The 21,612-nt window shown below is 39.1% G+C and overlaps 1 protein-coding gene across 5 annotated transcripts in view; it reads right to left on the bottom strand.

The window, feature by feature from the left end:
* Positions 1 to 1,540, bottom strand: part of LOC126163168 (E3 ubiquitin-protein ligase RBBP6) — a 382,937-nt gene extending 381,397 nt beyond the window's left edge. For 2 of the 5 annotated variants that reach the window (XM_049920115.1, XM_049920119.1), the window contains exon 1: positions 1,043 to 1,540. The gene's annotated coding sequence lies outside the window, so the exon portion shown is untranslated. Of the gene's footprint in view, positions 1 to 918; positions 998 to 1,042 lie in introns of those variants that run through there. The other 3 variants (XM_049920117.1, XM_049920116.1, XM_049920118.1) reach the window with 3 other exon arrangements.
* Positions 1,541 to 21,612: the final 20,072 nt, after the last annotated feature.

The following is a 21,612-nucleotide window of genomic DNA, read 5'->3' as shown; positions in this document are numbered from 1 at the left end:
GTGCCAATTAGGTAGACTTTGTTGATAACATTGTAGTACCATATCATGAAGTGGCATAAACAATATTTTATGAGGCATTCACAGCAGGTTGCATTTTGGGTAACACATTAAAATACAAATAGAAAAACACGAAAGGTCAGTTAAAAAACTTCTGTGATAATGTTGTCACAGGAGAAGGCAAGTAAGAAATACCAGTCCCATATTATATTTGGTACTAGACACAATCATGAGCCTTTTAGATATCATTCACAAAATTATTTCAAGAATCATCAAAAATTGTTATAGACCAAGACGACACTGCATCTACGATGAAAATAAAAGAATGTAGGCCTAAATAAATGTGGAGTTTTTTGAGATTTTTATAAAGCAAGCATTTGTTATTGAATAGGCCCGAATCACATAACATGACTTCAGTTTTCCGTTAAAGATATTATTCTTATTAAAACAATGAATATCTGAAGAGATGTAATAGATTATACTCAACGGTCCTGCAATAACTAAAAGAATTTGAAGTTATAAACAAAACCACAACAGGTAAGCTACCTTCACTTCATTACATTTCACGAAAACTTACTTCTTTCTACGCCAGCAATATTGTCACTGCACGAAATAATGGTACAGACCTATCATTTATAGAAAAATATTATAAATTAACCAAGCAAAGTATAACTGTATAGTCTAATTATGCACATGCAATATTAAGTGGACATGTCGTCTCAAAGCGTTAATAAATGCTGTCAGTTAAAATACTATGTTGCTGCTACATGTAAAGGAAAAGGAAGTTATGAAACTGATTAAGTGTGAGGCTATGTAATAAAGAGTTCAAGGTATCTATGAGTTACAACAGAAATACGAAGAAATAATCTACGTACGAGTTACTTTCAAGCAACGTGACAAGGTGTTAATGCTGTCACTCACGCTATATTCTGAGGGGGTTGCTATCCTTAATGCAATACATCGTGCATTATAGTGATGCTTGGCATAAGCTCGGTAAGACTTACGAATGTTCAACATGCAAAATATGTTTCGTACGCATCTTTACCATGTTGAAACACGCAGGTCAGCAGTCTAATGTTATTTCGAAGAACTTCACACTTGCATTGAACATATATATTTTTTCGTGTGAGGCTGCACAAAATCACAAAAGTCACTCGAAAATAAGTTTGCTACTAACTATGGCTTCGGTGAAGCACTTAGTACACTAATATTACCGAATAAACTTCCGTCCCATTTAAGTTCCAAGTTCACACACACGATATCACTTGCCTTCCAAGATGATAATTAACGTATAACAACACTACACTTATTTCAATTACACAAAAATTTATTGATTTTCTCATTACCTTGCAATGACGAACATACACAAAACCACTGACGTCACAAAACAACAACGCCAATCAAATCATTACTACATATTGACTCATCCGTGAACTTATCGGAAGTATGAAAACAAAAAACAAGAGTTCATAATACTTTAAAACGTTGTTTGTCGAAACACACTTTTCTTTCCACTGATACGAATAACGCAATAAAAGTTGAAATTCAGTTTCCTACCAAAGACATCATTTGCTCAACCGGTAATACACACTTTGGTTCCGGTGCAACAGCTACATATACAATATTCGCTTCAGTTCACAAAAAAAAAACTAGTAGTGCTTAGTTTTCATGAGTATTTCTGGAAAATTTGCTATTCAATTGTCACTCAGTATCTAACAGCATGCAGAGCTGCGTTTTCCAAAAAATATGCCAGCGACGGTCCTATACGGAAAAACTTTTGGAGCAAAGTTGATTCCTAATTGCTCCAAATATGAACAGCGAGATTTACGGAATGATACATGTCAGACAGTCGGAGGATGGCGAATAATCCACACAACAGGGATCAAAGTTGTTGTTAAAGGTGTTACACTATAGGCCTACTCGTAGCAAATACTTGCGTAGCAATGAAACGGGTCTAAAAATTCAGACAGTTACGATTACTGAAATGCGAGCCGACTGCGCTACTTAGTCCGAACAGCTGATGGTTTCCATAAGCGCCTTACAGTTGTAAAGTCTGAAATAATATTGTTAGAATATCTGCAATATACATGTACAGTGTACATTGTGCACTTTGGAATTACCTGCCTTTATTTGCATATACGTTACGAGAGGTACCGCGGTTGCGCTCCTTTCAGAAATATACTTTGGTTGAGGTACCTGGCTGAGGCCATAACGGATTTCGTTAAGCTCGTATCTGATGTTTTTTACACTAGAACCACATTATAACTTATCTCAAGTAAATAAATAATGTTACAAAACACTTAGCAGATTGAGGATCTCTCGAAAATGTACAGTACATCGATATTAAAAGTCAGATAATGATTTATTGGTGTTAGAATATTTGAGGAGAGATGACGCAGGTTATATATGTGGTTTTCAAATCGTTAGTGTGGTGTAACGCGCAAGTCCTTAGTCAAGACCTTTGAGATGCAATTGTAATTGCGGTAAGTTTTGATCGGTCACTCCAAAAATTTTATTATTTCCCTTCTTGGTTCTAGAGCTTCTGGGACTTGTCACAGTCAATAATTCACAAATTAAGCATGAAACACGGAAATGACAGAGAATATTCAAAACACGTTGATTATCTTGTAAAAACAAACTACCATTTAGATTAGATTAGTACTTGTTTCATAGATCATGAATACGATACTTCGTAATGAGGTGGAACATGTCAGGTTAATAAAAGGTGTCTATACAAGATATTACATTACACAAAATATTACACGACACTTAATATTTAATTTTTTTGGTGGCGGTTGGAGAAATTACCCACTGAGAAAGAATTAAAACATGACTTAGTCTCACAATCAGCCACCTACAAATTACAAAAGAAAATTTGGAAACAAGAAAGTCTTCAAAATAATCATGTATACAGACGAAATATATTCTGGTACTGGTGCTGGCATACTTCTGCTGATGTTTTAGTTACGTTCAAGAGCAAAGGAAGAAGTTTACTTTCCTGGCAGTGAATTGTAATCTTTCGCGCAAATTAGAACATACTTCACACAACCAGCACATTTATTTAGTTGCGGGGGAGCTTCTCCTTAAATACTTGCTGTAATAGATACCACTACATAAATCAGTAGTATGTAGTTGACAGGTTCTGACGCTCAAAGAAAGAAAATAAAGTAATAGTTGTAATTTTTCGCACAAACTAGAGCGTTCTTCACACAACCAGAAAAATTATGTAGCGTCGGGGGAGTTGTTAAGTACTTTTCATGCTATATGTCTCTATGTAAGTAATGAGTGTAAAGTAGGCAGATTTTAACTTTCAAAGAAGCAAAAGACAGTAATAGTTTCCGAATTTGCAAAGACTGAATCAGCTAAACAATATAGAGCTTCTGCTTGAATTCGTCTGCTACAATGGCTGCCGCAGTAACAATGATACCTTGACACTGGAAACATCTGTGGGTGTCTTCCTGAAAGCCAAAGTATATCTTTGAAAGGAGATTAGCTTCAATACCTCTAGTTACGAATGTATCACAGTCAAACATAATAGTCACGACACTTCGCCTCGAATTTGTTGCCTACTGCGCCAGCAGCGCGCCAAGCAGCCAGTAGGTAAATCTGTTGAATTCAGCGCAATCGCGAAAGCGAATAGTAGTTTTGATCCATTATAAATGGTTTTCGAAAGCCTGCGACTGTAGATACAATAGGTTTGTTTATAAATAAATAAATCTACTGCTACCAGTCACGATTTTTCTTTATTTTACTATTCGCACGACGCGTTTCGAGAAATAATTCCCATTTTCAAGTGCGTTTTTTTTATGTGTGTTAAGCCATTTCTTTTGATGTTGTCAGTGTGTGTGAGTCTGCTTCATTTTGTTGACTTTTACTGTAATACATAAGAAACGCGATTTTTAGTTGGGTCTCAATTATTTCTGTGAGGTTAGTGGCTAAAGTTTGAGAACAATTTGTACTTATAGTTTTCTAATGGTCCATTTGCGTAGAGTCACACACACTTGTGTGTGGTGATAAGTGTGTGTGAGACTCTACACAAATGGACCATTAGAAAACTGTAAGTACAAGTTGTTCTCAAACTTTAGCCACTAACCTCACAGAAAGAATTGATACCCAACTAAAAATCGCGTTTCTTATATATTACAGTAAAAGTCAACAAAATGAAGCAGACTCACACACACTGACAACATCAAAAGAAATGGCTTAACACACATAAAAAAAACGCACTTGAAAATGGGAATTATTTCTCGAAACGCGTCGTGCGAATAGTAAAATAAAGAAAAATCGTGACTGGTAGCAGAAGATTTACTTATTTATAAACAAACCTATCGAATAGTAGTTATTTATTTTGGTTTGTACAATGGTTTTTTACAAACAGGAGCGTCTGTAGTGCAATAAATTGCAGCAACAACAACAAGAAGATACCACTTCTGCCTTTTTTTTTTAGGTTTCCTAAGGACCGTGAGAGGTATATACCGTCATGTTACGAAAGTGTATCACCAGGATTTGCTTGAAAATTATGTGTATATTAATGATTAATGTTTCGTTTTAGGAGCATAAAATGGCTAGTGAATAACAGACGAGAAGATCTTATCAAAAAGACTCTGTTTAGCTTTATAATGGTGTTAAGTTTTGTTCGCTACACTTTGAACAAAATCAAGTTTATGAATGCAGGCAGTAATAAACTCGTGTGGAATGCAGTACCTACATTATTTGACATCCCTAATGAGCCACCTCAACTAACGATGAAGAGGACTCTGCCACAAAGGTTCGGAAATCCGTCTAAAGCTGTAAAACACTCATGTGGCACAGAAGCAGCCAGTCCAACTCCCCATGTATCAGTGCCAGCCTGTTTTGACGATGAAGTAGCTAGATTAAGTGCAGTTATTCGTGTCTTGCAAAAACGTTTGAAGTGTCAGAATATTCAGATCGCTAGACTTCGTGCAAAACTACTATGGGACAAGGAAAGTGCATATCATTTTAAGTACAGACAGCAACAGAAACTGTATCAGAAGGATCAAGTGAAGAACAGCAAACAAATTTCGAAGACTATTGGATCCCGATATATAAAACAAAGATGCCCTTGATTTGTCGTTAAGCAAGATTAGAATGCCATTGCAGGAAAAACGAGCTACAAGATGGAAAGACGAAAATAAGTTGTATGCTCTTGATTTATTATACTGTATTTTTGCAAAAATACAGTTTTCATTCTGCATGTGTGAAAGTTTTACAGTGTGTAGATACATCCTTCCCGTTTGTATTCAAACTTAGTTCAACCTGTTCCCCATGAGTGGAGCCGTCACAGCATGTCTTCAAGATGGCTGCTACACTTGACGTTCGTCAGAAGCAACGTACTGTCATAGAATTCCTGTGCTGTGAAAACGAGACAGGAACATCCACAAGAGGTTGAAAAAGGTGTATGGAGATGCTGCTGTCGATTGCAGTACAGTTACTCGGTGGGCAAGCAGGTTACATGATGAAAGTGGGCACGGCAATATTGAGGATTGTCCTTGCAGCGGCAGGTCTCGTACTGCACACATTCCAGAGTTCAGACAATTTGCAGAGAGTTAACGAGTTGTGACTGCTGACAGACGCATCACAGTGAACAAATTGTCACGCTACGTTGGGATAGGGGTAGGAAGTGTTTGCAGAATGCTGAAAGTGTTGGCGTTAAAAAAGGTTTGTGTCAGGTGGGTTTCCAGGATGTTGACAGTGGCTCACAAAGAAACAAGAAAAACGGTATGCAGCGAACTTATGGAACAGTACAAGAATGATGGAGATGAATTGATCGGAAGAATTGTGACAGGTGATGAAACATGGCTCCATCATTTTTCACCAGAGACGAAGAGGCAATCAATGGAGTGGCATCATGCAAATTCACCCAAGAAAAAAAAAATCATAACCACACCTTCTGCTGGAAAAGTTATGGCTAGGGTGTTTTTCGATTCCGAAGGACTCTTGCTTCTGGACATCATGCCAAGCGGAACCACCATGAATTATGATGCATATGTGACGACACTGAAGAAACTTCTAGCTCGACTGAGTCGTGCTCGACCACATCGGCAAAAGCAGGATGTTTTGCTGTTGCACAACAATGAACGGCCACATGTCAGTCAAAAAACCATGGAAGCGATCACAAAACTTGGACGGACAACACTGAAACACCCGCCTTACAGTCTTGACCTGGCTCCATTAGACTATCACTTCTTTGGGAAACTGAAAGACTCTCTTCGTGGAACAAGGTTTGAAGATGATGACTCCCTTGTGCACGCTGCCAAACAGTGGCTCCAGCAGGTTGGTCCAGAATTTTACCGTGCAGGTATACAGGCACTGGTTCCAAGATGGCGTGAGGCAGTTGAGAGGGATGGAAATTATGTGGAGAAATGAAAATATTGTTCCTAAAGGATGTATCTGCACACTGTAAAACTTTGAAACATGTAGAATAAAAGATGGATTTAAAAAAAATAGTGTGTATTTCTTTTGGAGTGACCCTCGTATTACAGCAGTCAGGCATATAGATTTTGTCAAAATGTTTTATTTTCCATCAGTGCATACATTAAAGAGGTACGCGGAAGAAATATGAATAAAATGTGGGATAAGTGACAACATATTCCACCTTTTAAAGCAGAAGGTACAGCATTTCTCCGATACTGATAAGCTAGAGAATATGTCATTGGATAAAAAAGTCTCCAATGGCACGTTTAACATAAGACAGCACTCCTGTCATTGTTACTGCCTTTGAGGGCTTGAGGTTTACACACACAGCATATTTCTCCCACTATCTGACAGTTGCTTGTCCTACTTAGAACAATTGAAAGATGAAGGTCGTACTGGTGGCAACAGGCGACAATCACTAAAATACAGTAGACCTAAGGAACGACAAATGAGGCATCGATTCCTTTTGCACGTAGAGATACATGTCTGTGTTTGTATTCCTTTGATATCAACGTGGTAGGCTGCAGTTCTATCCATCATCACAAGTGTATCTTCACGAATGTGTTGTAGCTTGCCGTTGGATTCACGATTTTTATCCCTACTTGACCTTATTTTAGAACCATCTTAGAAACATCTATGTCTTCTGATATTACACAAATCTGGGAGGAAAAAACTAATTCAAATATTTCGTAAATCACGTAGGAAAGGGATGCAAAAGAAACATTATGCTTACGACGCCTCTGGCGTTCTCCTTTCTCGCCACTTGAAGTGCTAGTGTCGCTCCAACTGTCAAATGGTAACAAATTTTACAGCAGTGAATGTCGCGAATGTTGTGTTGAATATATTAATAAGGCACATATCGGAATCACATTAATCATTTCTAGCTTCAAAAAATTGTTCAAATGGCTCTGAGAACCATTGGATTTCTGAGGTCATCAGTCCCCTAGACTTAGAACTGCTTAAACCTAACTAACCTAAGGACATCACACACATCCATGCCCGAGGCAGGATTCGAACCTGCTACCGAAGCGGTCGCGTGGTTCCAGACTGTAGCGCCTAGAACCGCCCGGCCACCCCAGCCGACTATCTAGCTTCACTGACCACATATGAAATTCCTATTCTTTCTCGTTCTATCCATGACTTGTGCCAAATTTAATGTACTATGTAGTTGAAAACTGATCAATAACTTATATAAGACCTGTACACATGCAACGATCTGTCTGCATACAGCAATTCGGGCACAGAGATCGTTCCTAGCGAAAAGGAAGTTTGCGCAGATATGAGATGTGCGCCAACCTAGATATTAAAGTTGGAGGTTTGAGCCAAGTTGATCACGCCTGTGGGTTCAAATCACATCTGCACAGACAAGTTGAAGCGCTGGACAGGAGGTCACCGCAGATATGGCGCGCGAAACGTGTTTGAGTCAGCTTTTTGTTCTGCCTAGTGTTTCTCGTCTGTGTGCGCACAGTGAATTTTAAAATTGCAGATTCACCTCTGTGCTCTAGATAATTCAATGGCGAAATTGTAGAAATGTACAGGAGCTATGCAAGTTTGTCGAAAATTGAGAGCAGGGAATACAGCGAGAGAGATAAGAAAGCATCTGCTTATAACTGATTAATACAGAGATTACGAGCATCTGATCCTACCGGTGAACAACAATAAAAATATTCAATGCAGACTGCTTACTCTGAAGAGCTAAGCTAAGTACGAAATCTATTCGACCTGCAGCTGAGGGATTGCTAGCATACTTTCACTTATTACTGTCCTATGCCATAATCTTATCTAACAGGATTAAAAAAAGTAGACCCTATTTATTCTAAAGAAGAGTACAATCTGAATATAGTGGTAAGCTCATAATGCAAGATCTTGAAACAGGGTCATAGGAATAATTGCAATTGACTTACTTCCTAATACAACATGTGGTGAGTGATTTAGAGGTGAATTGTAGAGTTAAGTACACAATACTAGAAGTAATACCTTCCAGATAAATTATGAATCTCTATCTACAGTTCACAATGGTGTTTTGTTTACTGTTTCAAAAACCTTTAACAAGTTGCTGGTGATTCCAAGCAGGGAACTGAAAATCCCTACTCAGAAATAAGCGAAACTATAGCACATTGGCCATGTATATAATTTCTAAGAATGTGCTGTGTTTCAGACACGTCTAAAACTGTAAAAACATTGTCTGTAACTTGTCAGAATTAGCATATCGTACAGTATTAAACTTGTATTTGTGGCGAAAGCAACATTAAACATGTCAAAGACATTAATAAATGGACAATAGTTGAGTAATGGACAGTCGGTGTTTCGTGACAAATCTCTGGTGTGATTGGTGTGATTATGTCTTTGGAGTCTGTCCTAGTGCTTATTGCTTAAGCGTGGAACTCTTTGTCATTTTATACGCACATAAAGCATTTTACGTTAAAAGTGCATCCAAATGTATATCACATACTACAAAATGGTGACCCAAAATTTGAGTGACTTTGTTTTCATTGTAATCTGTGTGCTTTCACGTTCTTGTGTCATAGCTAATCCTTCACACACTCTCAAGATTGAATAGCAAGATTACCATTATTAAGCTCAGGTCCTCAATCCACTGCCACTGCTGCTGCAGTTCTCAACAATACTTCCGATGGTGGCAATGGTTCGAGATTGGATAAAGCAATAATTCTGCTATTCTGGACATCAAGGCTCTGTTGTGGCTGGCTTAGGTGGAGACAATTTCTCAGCTTCATATAATCATGTCCGATGCCTATAACTCTTTTCCAGACGCCACTAACAGGTAAGTACAGGTACGCAGACACACTTAAAAGTTTCAAAGTGCCTACCTTGTTTCAAAAACGCCATGTTTTCGGCCCTGAGTGAATCGGCAGGACTTTACGTCATTGACAAGACATCAAGATATAACTACAGTATCACAGCTGGAACTGAATTTCACTGAACAATCGGACAATATTTTTCCTCAACATTCTTTTGTTGTTTTTAAAGCTATTGTTTTTCCACATTTTTCTTGATACCTCAGGAATCACATCTGAGTTGAATTATAGACAGCGATTTTGGCTATGGGAGCTCCCCATCACAAGTACTGCCTTTGCTTCACACTTTAGCAGAAGTGGTGCTTTCCCTGAACTATCAGTTTAATGAATCAGCAAAGAAAGTGAATTCAGTAGTAATTGTTGTTCTTTGCAATAGTAATTCATGTGCAACTTTAGACAATGTTATAGAGGGTGACCCTGCATCTCGCATGCCTGGTTAGAGTGGACCCCAACTCGTGCTTTCCACACACTAATGTGAGCATGACAGAGGTTCCTATAGCAGAATTTTCAATTAATTTTCTAGGCTCAATGCTAAATTGAGCGACAGTGACAGTAAGACAATAAGGAAGGAATACAAATATTCTCCTTGCAAAAGTGAATGATGTTGCTACCCCAGAGTTTTTTGCTCTGATGCAAGGCAGTGTACAAAGCCTTGCAATTTTCCAAATGGAATCAACATGCATTTATAGGCACATTGGGTCTGTCTAAGAGTTTCAGAGTGCCTACCTTGTTTTAAAAATGCTGCGTTTTCGGCACTGAATGGTTCAGCAAGACCTTTTGTCACTGACAAGACATCTGGATTACAAGTCTTGGTGGATAGAGGGTCTGAGGTGACTGTGACTCCAAGGAAAGCCAGTGATATTCCTCAAGTTTTTGGTTTTCCGATATTAACGGCAACAAACAACTCTCACAGTGAAGATGATGGTGACACTGGATTTGGTACAAGATTTTTCTCTGACATACTGTTTCTTGGTGGCAGGCTTACCCTTACTTTTACCTCACACCACACACATGTACAGTCAACTGATAACTGTTCCACATGCAGCTAAGATTGCGACCACATCAGATAATGTTATGTGCAATCCATTACTGGATGCACAAAGATGTCTGTGACTTACGCATCTTCTGTGAAATGGAATATTATCACATTTACATCTTCACCACGCTGCAGTGCAAGCTCACATGTGTCACACAAGAAGAGTTCATCATCCATTTCTCACGACTCTACAGAGCTAGTTGCATTAGTTGTGGAGAGTGTGGTGTTGGAATAAAAGGTTGAGCAAGTAGACATTTTCTACCACTTGGAGCAAGAAGAGGTGGATGTTTTGGACAAACACAATGTAATTTCAGTATATCCACTGTTTCTGATGAACTGTGACTATGATTTAAATTGACATTTATCTGGTAATAAATATATAACCAGTAGCTTGTTTACGATTTTTACAATCATGAACATGTTTTCGAGCCACTGCAGGCTCATCTTCAGATGAAGGTGCTACAGGAACATTATGTTGTGGACCAAGTGCTGGTGAGTACACTGTTTTGTGGTATTCACATCAGACTGCTTCTTACAATGTGCATTATTAAGCTATGCACACAAATAAACACGATATGTAGCTACACTTGGTTTTGCACTGGCTCACAGGACGTAAACACGTAACGTGGTAGTGGCATGAAAACATGTTCATAGTTGAATAAATCGTAAAAAACGCCAAACACAACTTATTTCTCAGACAGTATATTGCCGCTACAGCGGAGGCGCTTCAAGATGTATTGACAGAGATACATCGCCAGCAGATAGCTGCTACGTCAGTGGACCTCTCACTTCCCCCTCCCTTTCCTCCAAGACTGTTCCAGTGACTGACGACCTCACACAGCTGATTTTGAGAGATTGCAACGCACTCTCACTTCTGATTCAGTGTTATGGCGCTTCATGTTTTTAGGAAATATGATCTATATTGCAATTTGGCTTCATACATCATGATGAAATGGTGGGCAGTAGTTAAAGCTCTTGCTTGTGTGCCCTAGGGAAGGAATAACAGTAAGCTTTACCTGCGTTCAAAGGAATAGGGTGCCGATTTAAACGACTGCAGTAAAAGAGCACATCGACGGTGGGCCGAGGGAAGCGCGTATTTTCTGCGGAATCCAGGTGGAAACATTTCCAGATGGCCGAGTTCTGCTGTCTCATTATGCAGACATGTTGGTTGGCGCCAGTCGGTCGGCATCCGCGTCCAGGTAGACTGACTAGCGCTGAAAAGTCGCCGCTGCAATGGCCAGTGCATTGTGGACAGGCAATAAAGCAAATGATGGGGCCTTGCTAGGCAGGAAGCCAATGGGAAGACTGGTGTGCGTTCTGCGAATTTCCGTGGGACAGGTCACTGGCGTCCAGACGTCCAGACTCTGTTACAAAACATATTTGTGAAAGCATGAGGCTTTTAGTGAGTTTATGACCGTTCTTTGGAAACTTTAAAATGGATGCAGCAGGGGAGATAACAAGCTTTTTAAGGAGGGCTGTGGTTCCATCTTGGTCATGTTGTTAGCAAAAGATACTGCGTAAATGCGCGGGAAAGAGGCCGCAAATCCTTTTTCCTTTTTCCCAACTAAGTTTAAAGTCTATGATTGGTCAAATCGGTGTATGCAGAGCAAGGGGCGCTCTCTGGGCGCTCCAGCACGTGATTGGCTTGTGCTTAAGTGGGGAAAGTCTAAGATGTAAATGGGCTTTTGCTACCGAGCTGAGGAGGAAAGTGGACAGAAAGCGATCACTCTTGTACTGGCGCTTCGCTAGTAAAGAACTGCAGGTCTCTACCTAAATGGTGAGACTTGTGTCCTTTGCTAGTGTGCCACTTAGAGCCTGTGTCACCTTTTGAGCCATCAGAGGTAATGCTTCTAGCATCAAGCACACAACGAGTGATGCATGGGTGTACTTACTTGTCTTGAGTCGGCCATCAAAACAGTTGACATATTCTGTCACGCATAGTCGTAGTATGGAGTCGAATTGGTTTGGCAGACCAGCAAACTGGTCCACCTGCACACCGGAATCCATCAGGGTTTCAGAGGCTCTTAGGGAAGTTCCTGTGTTCTGCATTAACCGAATGCGAGATCGCGTACTTGCATTTTTCGGGCGCGCGCCATTAATAATAGATTGCAGCCGTCCATGACTTCAGTCGTTGAAGGAATTGTGGTGTGCCGCCTTGACCAGCAGGAGGGTAAAGTATTCGCTGCTACGGCGTAGGGCTGCAATATATGTTTCTCAGCATCCTGTTCTTTTGTACGACATTTTTCTTTTTTTGGATAGTATAGATTCTTGTTTATGGCGTAGTTTTTGTCCCATAACACGGATTCACTTGTGTGAAGTCAGATAAAGCGATTAGTGTTCTGGTTACTGTCGTGTGTCGATCCCCAGCTGATCACTTTGGCTACCATAGACCCCATGTTAGTGAAAGCGTTTGTCAAATGAAAATGTTTGTGTGACGGTTCTTTAGTCATTATTTTTTTTGTCTTATGATGTTCAGAATGAATAAATCTATTGTCATTTAGATCACAACTTATCTCTATGTTTTGATTAACAGTACCTTGCCCTTTAAAGTCAAAATTATAAAAGAAAGTAGTTAGCTTGCAATTTTATGGGACTTCCCTAGAATAACAGGACATATTTTTGTGAAGAGATGATATAAACATTCTATGACTCCTCACATCAACACCACACCCAGTGAACTTATTGTGAGGTGATCAAGAAGGTTGCCTCCCGAGAAATGTAAGTGTGATAAAGCCCCATTTGATAATATTTTAGTGGACTGGAAGGATTCACGCTCACACAGTGCATGGACAGCGCTCATTGCAAATAATTAACAAAACGATCCACGCATTTATGCTTTGATATTAGGGGCCTAAACACAAGAACAATCTCTGACAGGCATTCAGTTCCAGATGTTTTACACTTTACATTTAACCTCAATGGTGCCACTGTTTTCAGTGTGACAGACTGTGCCAAAGTAATTGCACCAATCCGCATGTCTAAGATGGACAATGAAATGTAACAGCCCAGTTTTCATAGAATTTCGAAGATAATTCGGATCGCTTTACTTATTGTTATGTTATTAGGTAGGACCCTTATATGAGACCTGCAATGTGATTTTCGACAACTTCTTGTCAAAGTATTCACCAATTGTACACTCATTGGTAGAAACATGTACTGTCGTTCGTTTAGTTGCAGTTGGCACTATTTGTTCACAAACAATTGTCTAACGAACAAAAGCACCAAATATACTATATTTTATGATGTTAGAGATCTCTGTTTTTTATACTCTGAACTTGCTACACTATTGTTTAACACAATGACATCTAATTACATTCTAAATACTGTAATTCACAACACAAAATTAAATTGTGAATGTAAACAAACTTTTTATTTAGACTACTGGATTATATATTAAATTTGTGTAAAAAATAATGTACTCATATTTGAAGCAGGAAACATGGTAGGATGCTTGGGATGATGCAGTTTCAGTGAAATTAACAAAAATATAATCACTATTGTTTATCTGAATTAGTTCACTAATTATTCCTTGGAAATTACAAACATGTATTTGATCTTATATCCTGTTTCATGTATTTCAGTTATAACCACCAAATGATAAAAAGTTAACTAATTTTGAACAACTTCTGTGAGTGTAATTAATGAAATGACTACATGTAATAATGTTCTGACTGTCAGCAAATGTATGTAAGATCCAAAAGCAACTGCAGACAACACATGATATAGACTATAGTTGTGATGTGAATAGTAATATTATTGATGATGATTTAGATAATGATGCCATTGATAATGTTTCTAATGTTGAAAGTGATAATGAGGTTATGTTTATGAGGAATGAGATGGTATGATTTTTGTTGCGATTAAAGGTGAAAGATTGCTGAAAGACAATGATAAGCATACAATTGTAGGTCAGGATGATGATTTAGTGAAGAATAGGGAAGTACATAATGATCTACTTATACCAGTTATTATCAGTGAAGTAGTGTTAAATTATTCTGATGTTAGAAAGTAAAGTGAGCTGATTAATGATGAGATTTTGAACGTTACTAGTTATTATTTAGATACAGTTGGTCATGGTAGTGACATGCCTAATATTTTAAATGGGTAGAATTTTGCTGAGTTTCCTGTAACTGAAGTCAAAATTAAAGGTACTACTGGGAAAAGTAATAAACTCTTTACCAGATACGTTTTATTGTTTTTTGAGATAAATGATGTTTTTCGTGCAGGGATGTTTCGTGATTGAGGGTTTGAACGAAAGTGTGGTGCTGGGAATGAACTGAATGGTCATGACTAAAGTTGCTTTTAATTGGAATGAGATGAAATTGTCATTTACTGATCCTAAGAGGGAAATTTCTGGGGATACAGACATTGTGATGATAAATAACAGTCAGTTCAGGGTGTTGAGGAATTTGATGATAGATGATACTGTGGAAAAGGTGAAGGATTTTGAGATGGAGAAATGACTAATGATCTTTACAGTGAACTTGTATCAAAGAAGGTAGGGGAAGCTGAAGCTTTGAGTATGGAGGATGAAGAGGAACTAAAAAAAATTTATGGGAATATAATGATATTTGCCGGCCAGTGTGGCCGTGTGGTTCCAGGCGCTTCAGTCCGGAACTGTGTGACCGCTATGGTCGCACGTTCGAATCCTGCCTTGGGCATGGATGTGGGTGATGTCCTTAGGTTAGTTAGGTTTAAGTAGTTCTAAGTTCTAGGGGACTGATGACCTCAGATGTTAAGTCTCATAATGCTCAGAGCCATTTGAACCATTTTTATAATGATATTTTTGATGAGAGACCAGTTGTAGTGAAGAATTATTAATGTAAACTAAAGTTGAAACCTCGTGGTCCATTTTCCATTAAGCCTTTTGGTGTACCCTCATGTAAGAGAAAAGCAGTTGAAAAAGGGTCATACGAAATGCAAACATGCAGGATTGTGGAAAGGAGTTTTACTCAATACAAAAACCTATTGGTGGTAATTTCTAAATGAGGTGGAACGATTAGGCTAGTTTTGTATTCTAGACATTTGAACAAGTACTTGGAGAAGGAGACTGAACACCACGAAAACATAATTAAGACACTGAATAAATTTGAGATTGTAAAATATATGTACAGCTAATCTTGACTTAACTACTGGTTTTCATAAAACTGACTTAGAATATGACTGTAGAAATTGAATACATTTTAATATACCAGTAAGTATTGAATATTTCTGTAGCTAATTTATTAGTGGGTTTGATTTGGTTTTCGGAAAGAATTTTTTCCCACATTAACTATTCATATACACTCCTGGAAATGGAAAAAAGAACACATTGACACCGGTGTGTCAGACCCACCATACTTGCTCTGGACACTGCGAGAGGGCTGTACAAGCAAAGATCACACGCACGGCACAGCGGACACACCAGGAACCGCGGTGTTGGCCGTCGAATGGCGCTAGCTGCGCAGCATTTGTGCACCGCCGCCGTCAGTGTCAGCCAGTTTGCCGTGGCATACGGAGCTCCATCGCAGTCTTTAACACTGGTAGCATGCCGCGACAGCGTGGACGTGAACCGTATGTGCAGTTGACGGACTTTGAGCGAGGGCGTATAGTGGGCATGCGGGAGGCCGGGTGGACGTACCGCCAAATTGCTCAACACGTGGGGCGTGAGGTCTCCACAGTACATCGATGTTGTCGCCAGTGGTCGGCGGAAGGTGCACGTGCCCGTCGACCTGGGACCGGACCGCAGTGACGCACGGATGCACGCCAAGACCGTAGGATCCTACGCAGTGCCGTAGGGGACCGCACCGCCACTTCCCAGCAAATTAGGGACACTGTTGCTCCTGGGGTATCGGCGAGGACCATTCGCAACCGTCTCCATGAAGCTGGGCTACGGTCCCGCACACCGTTAGACCGTCTTCCGCTCACGCCCCAAGATCGTGCAGCCCGCCTCCAGTGGTGTCGCGACAGGCGTGAATGGAGGGATGAATGGAGACGTGTCGTCTTCAGCGATGAGAGTCGCTTCTGCCTTGGTGCCAATGATGGTCGTGTGCGTGTTTGGCGCCGTGCAGGTGAGCGCCACAATCAGGACTGCATACGACTGAGGCACACAGGGCCAACACCCGGCATCATGGTGTGGGGAGCGATCTCCTACACTGGCCGTACACCACTGGTGATCGTCGAGGGGACACTGAATAGTGCACGGTACATCCAAACCGTCATCGAACCCATCGTTCTACCATTCCTAGACCGGCAAGGGAACTTGCTGTTCCAACAGGACAATGCATGTCCGCATGTATCCCGTGCCACCCAACGTGCTCTAGAAGGTGTAAGTCAACTACCCTGGCCAGCAAGATCTCCAGATCTGTCCCCCATTGAGCATGTTTGGGACTGGATGAAGCGTCGTCTCACGCGGTCTGCACGTCCAGCACGAACGCTGGTCCAACTGAGGCGCCAGGTGGAAATGGCATGGCAAGCCGTTCCACAGGACTACATCCAGCATCTCTACGATCGTCTCCATGGGAGAATAGCAGCCTGCATTGCTGCGAAAGGTGGATATACACTGTACTAGTGCCGACATTGTGCATGCTCTGTTGCCTGTGTCTATGTGCCTGTGGTTCTGTCAGTGTGATCATGTGATGTATCTGACCCCAGGAATGTGTCAATAAAGTTTCCCCTTCCTGGGACAATGAATTCACGGTGTTCTTATTTCAATTTCCAGGAGTGTAGTTGATATTCTGTTATCAACTAAGATTTGGAAGTATCATATGTGTGCTTTAAGGGAAATTGGGGAGAATCTGAGACAGGGCGGTATGACTTTGAAGTTAGAAATATGCAAATTTGCTGTGAAACTACTTAATTTTCTAGGCCACAGAATAGCAGAGTAGGGAATTTTGCTTGATAAAGAGAAAGCCCAAGCCACTGCAAAATTTCCTAAACCTTAGAAGAAGCTAAGATCGATATTTGGGCTTGTAGGTCTCTATAGATAGTTTGACAGTACTTATGCTACATACATTGAAAGGTGGCTACACTGAGTCACAGCGCCAGAGATTGCGCCAAAGAGTATTATTCAGCCGCCTCCACTGGCAGTTCTTGTTGAGAAGTCGTAGTGGGCAGTGCTTGTTGAGATGTAGCAGTAGCGAGTCGTTGTTGATAAGTTCCCTTGGAGAGTGCTTGTTCAGATGTTGTCATATTGTTTTGATGGGCTAGACAGCAGATGTTGTTGGATTGGGGATGCTGTAATGATCAGTGTGTGCTTTTCGTCAATATATATGAAGGAAAAAAATTCCTTTTTTTTATTATTTCAATGTCTTAAACAATAATGCCTCTTGGTCACAGGTTCAGTCAACAAAGCATCTGGCTCGTGTTCTTGTATTAGACTGTATTTGTGGTTTCTATGTGCAATTATAGTATTTCTGGTTTTTTTTAATTACTTCAGTATAAATGGTGTTTAAAATACCTTGTCTTATTGAGGAAGAACCGTGCCAGATATGTATGTTGAATCACACTTCCACACACAGATCAGTTACACTTGTGCTTGGTTGTTTCGTAGCTTTTATAGTTGCTGGGGACTTAATTAATTAATTGTGTTAACGGAAGTTTTCTTTCATTCTTTGTTGTTATTCTATGCAGTCAGATTGCGTACTAATACTGGTCAGGGCCAACCGGTTACGAGACAGCGTAACCGGACAGACAGCGATTAAAATCAAAATTATTTGCATTATATTTAATTAAGCCCCCATGCACAAGGTATTTTAAACACCATTTATACTGAAGTAATTAAAAAAAAACAGTAATACTATAATTGCACATAGAAACCACAAATACAGTCTAATACAAGAACATGAGCCAGATGCTTTGTTGACTGAACCTGTGACCAAGAGGCATTATTGTTTAAGACATTGAAATAATAAAAAAAAGGAATTTTTTTACCTTTATATATATTGACGAAAAGCACACTCTGATCATTACAGCATCCCCAATCCAACAATATCTGCTGTCTAGCCCATCAAAACAATATGACAACATCTGAACAAGCACTCTCCATGGGAACTTCTCAACAACGACTCGCTACTGCTACATCTCAACAAGCACTGCCCACTACGACTTCTCGACAAGAACTGCCAGTGGAGGCGGCTGAATAATACTCTTTGGCGCAATCTCTGGCGCTGTGACTGAGTGTAGCCACCTTTCAACATACATACATCCTTGTTCCATAGCTCATGAATACGACATTTTGTAATGATGTGAAACGTGTCACATGAACATAAGTTTTCTTTAGACAAAGTAATTAATAAATTTATTTATTTATTACAGTTAATACTTCATATCTAAGAATTCATCTAATGAGTAGAAGGAGTTGTCATGCAGAAATTCTTTTAATTTGTTTTTAAATGTTGGTTGGCTATCTGTCAGACTTTTAATATTATTTGGCAAATGACCAAAGATTTTTGTGGCAACATAATTCACCCCTATCTGTGCCAAAGTGAGATTTAGTCCAGAATATCCTTTCTTCTAGTGTCGTGGCTGTGCACTTCGCTGTCATTTTTGAATTGGAATGAGTTATTAATGACAAATTTTGGAAGTGAATATGTGAGTTGCAAAGGTACTGTGAGTATCCCGAGTTCCTTAAATAAATGTCTGCAAGGTGATCTTGGGTGGGGTCCAGCTGTTATTCTGATTACACACTTTTGTGCAATGAATACTTTCTCTCTTAATGACGAATTGCCCCGAAATATGATGCCATATGAAAGTAGTGAATGAAAATAAGCATAGTAGGCTACTTTACTGATATGTTTATCACCAAAATTTGCAATAACCCTAGTAGCATAAGTAGCTGAGCCCAACCATTTGAGCATATCATCGATGTGTTTCTTCCAAATCAATTTCTCATCAATGCTCACACCCAGAAATTTAGAGTATTCTGCCTTAGCAACAGACTTCCGTTCATAGTCTATGTTTTTCAAAGGTGTTATGCCATTTACTGTACAGAATTGTATAAACTGTGCTTTCTCAAAATTTAATGAGAGACCACTTTATAATTTTGTGAAAGACTCTATTTCCAATTTCCTCAACTTATTCTTGCTTCTTCGGTGTGGTTACTTGTATCATCAGCATCTTCGTGAATATAGAGTTGCAAGTCGTTAATATATGTTACGAACAATTAGGGACCCAAGACTGAACCCTGTGGGACATCATTCTTGATACCTCCCCAGTTAGAGGACTCTGCTGGTTTTTGCAGAGTATCTGTACTGTTAATTTCAACCTTCTGCATTCCTCCAGTTAAGTATGAATTAAACCATTTGTGCACTGCCCACTCATACCACAATACGTAAGCTTATCTAGAAGAATTTCATGGTTCACACAACCAAAAGCCTTTGAATGATCAGTAAATATCCCAATGGGTGATATTCGGTTATTCAATGCATTTAATATTTGATCAGTGAAAGCATATATAGCATTTTCTGTTGAAAAGTCTTTCTGAAAACAAAACTGACATTTTTTAGTAATCCATTTTTACAAATATGTGATGCTACACTTGAATACATTACTTTTTTGAAGAATTTTGGATAAAACTGTCAGGAGTGAGATTGGGTAGTAGATGTTAGCATCAGATCTATCCCCTTTTTATGCAAAGGTTTAACAATAGCATATTTCAGTCTATCTGGAAAAATGCCCTGTTTCAGTGAGCTACTACATATGTGGCTGAGAATCATTCTTATTTCTTGGGAACAAGCTTTTAGTACTCTGTTGGAAATTACATCAATTCCATATGAGCTTTTACTTTTGAGTGAATTTATTATTTTCCTAATTTCAGTAGTAGAGGTGGGCTGAATTTCAATTTTATCAAATTGTATTGGTACTGCCTCTTCCATACACTGCCTTGGATTTTTAATGAATAGCTGGATCCCATTTTCTCTGCAACACTTAAAAAATGATTATTGAAAATGTTTTCAACTTCTGACTTCCTTTTAACAAACTTTCCATTGTGTTTGATAGAAATAGTCTTCTTGTGCTCTTGGTTGCCCTGTTTCCCTTTTCACAATACTGCAAATTGTTTTAATTTTATTATCAGATGTTCTAATCTCAGACATAATGCTCATACTTCTGGACTTTTTAATAATTTTTCTTAATACAGTGCAGTATTTTTCATAACATTTCACTGTTCTGGGATCATTAATCCTCCTAGCTGTAAGATACATTTCCCTTTTCTGTTTATAAGATATTTTTATCCCTGTAGTATGGCTTTTTGCATGGTTTCTTACAATTATATTTCACTGTTTTTCTAAGGAAACTGTTTTCAAATATACTCACAAAGGTACAATGAAATAGGTTAAATTTTAAATTAGCATCATGTTCCCTCTACACCTTATCCCAGGCTAACTGTTGCAAGCTGTCCCTACAATTTTGAATTGTTAAATCATTAACAGAATGAACTATTTTGGAGGATTTTTTTGCATGACTGCATGGAGCTATATCATATACTGTAACTGGCTGTGCATCTTGATCAGACATACCATTCTTAACAGGAAAAGTTTTTATTTAATTAAATATATCTTGGTCTATGGAAACGTTACCTATCAGTGTGCTGCTTACCTGTACCACCCAAGTAGGAAAACGAATAACTGATGACAAACTGAAAGAACCAAATAATACTTCAAGGTCAAGCTTTCTATTGGACTCTTTCAGAAAATCTACATTCAAATCCCGACACACCATAATTTGCTTTCCTTTGTCTGATAGGTAGCGCAACAAAGAAACCAAGTTTTTCAAAAATAGTTGAAAATTTCCCAATAGGGACCTATACATGGCTACAATTATAAAAGTGCCATTATTTAATTTAAGCTCACATGCATATGCTTCTATATATTGCTCTACACAATATATTTTAGTTTCCAAATTTTTCACACTATGACTGATTTTAATATATAAGGCAACTCCTCCTCTCTCCATAGTGTCTCTACTTACATGTGCTGAAAGCTTATATCCACCTACATTTGCCATTTCCATACTAGTAACTATATGTTGTTTAGACATGCATAGTACAACTATTCCAGCCGCAGTTTCTAAATCTTCTAAACCAGTGGTTCCTAACAGGTGGTCTGCGGACCCCAAGGGCCCCCGAGCTATGTCAGAGGGGTCTGCAAGATGCTATTAGAATAAACGATATATTAAATATATTTCGTATGATAACAGATTTTTTTGTTTTGGCCGCTTCCTGCGTGAGCAGAGCTTTAGCGAACGCTAACTTCTGCGTCTAGCGCCTTCCTAGAGACAACTGACTCTAGAAAATATAACTCTGATTACCTGGAAATCGGTTTTATGTTCATTGGACCTGAGCAACAGCCT

Source organism: Schistocerca cancellata, chromosome 2 (genome assembly GCF_023864275.1).
Source record: "Schistocerca cancellata isolate TAMUIC-IGC-003103 chromosome 2, iqSchCanc2.1, whole genome shotgun sequence".
NCBI lineage: Eukaryota > Metazoa > Arthropoda > Insecta > Orthoptera > Acrididae > Schistocerca > Schistocerca cancellata.
Note: the sequence above shows the minus strand (reverse complement) of the source record. Positions and strands in the feature narration are given on the sequence as shown.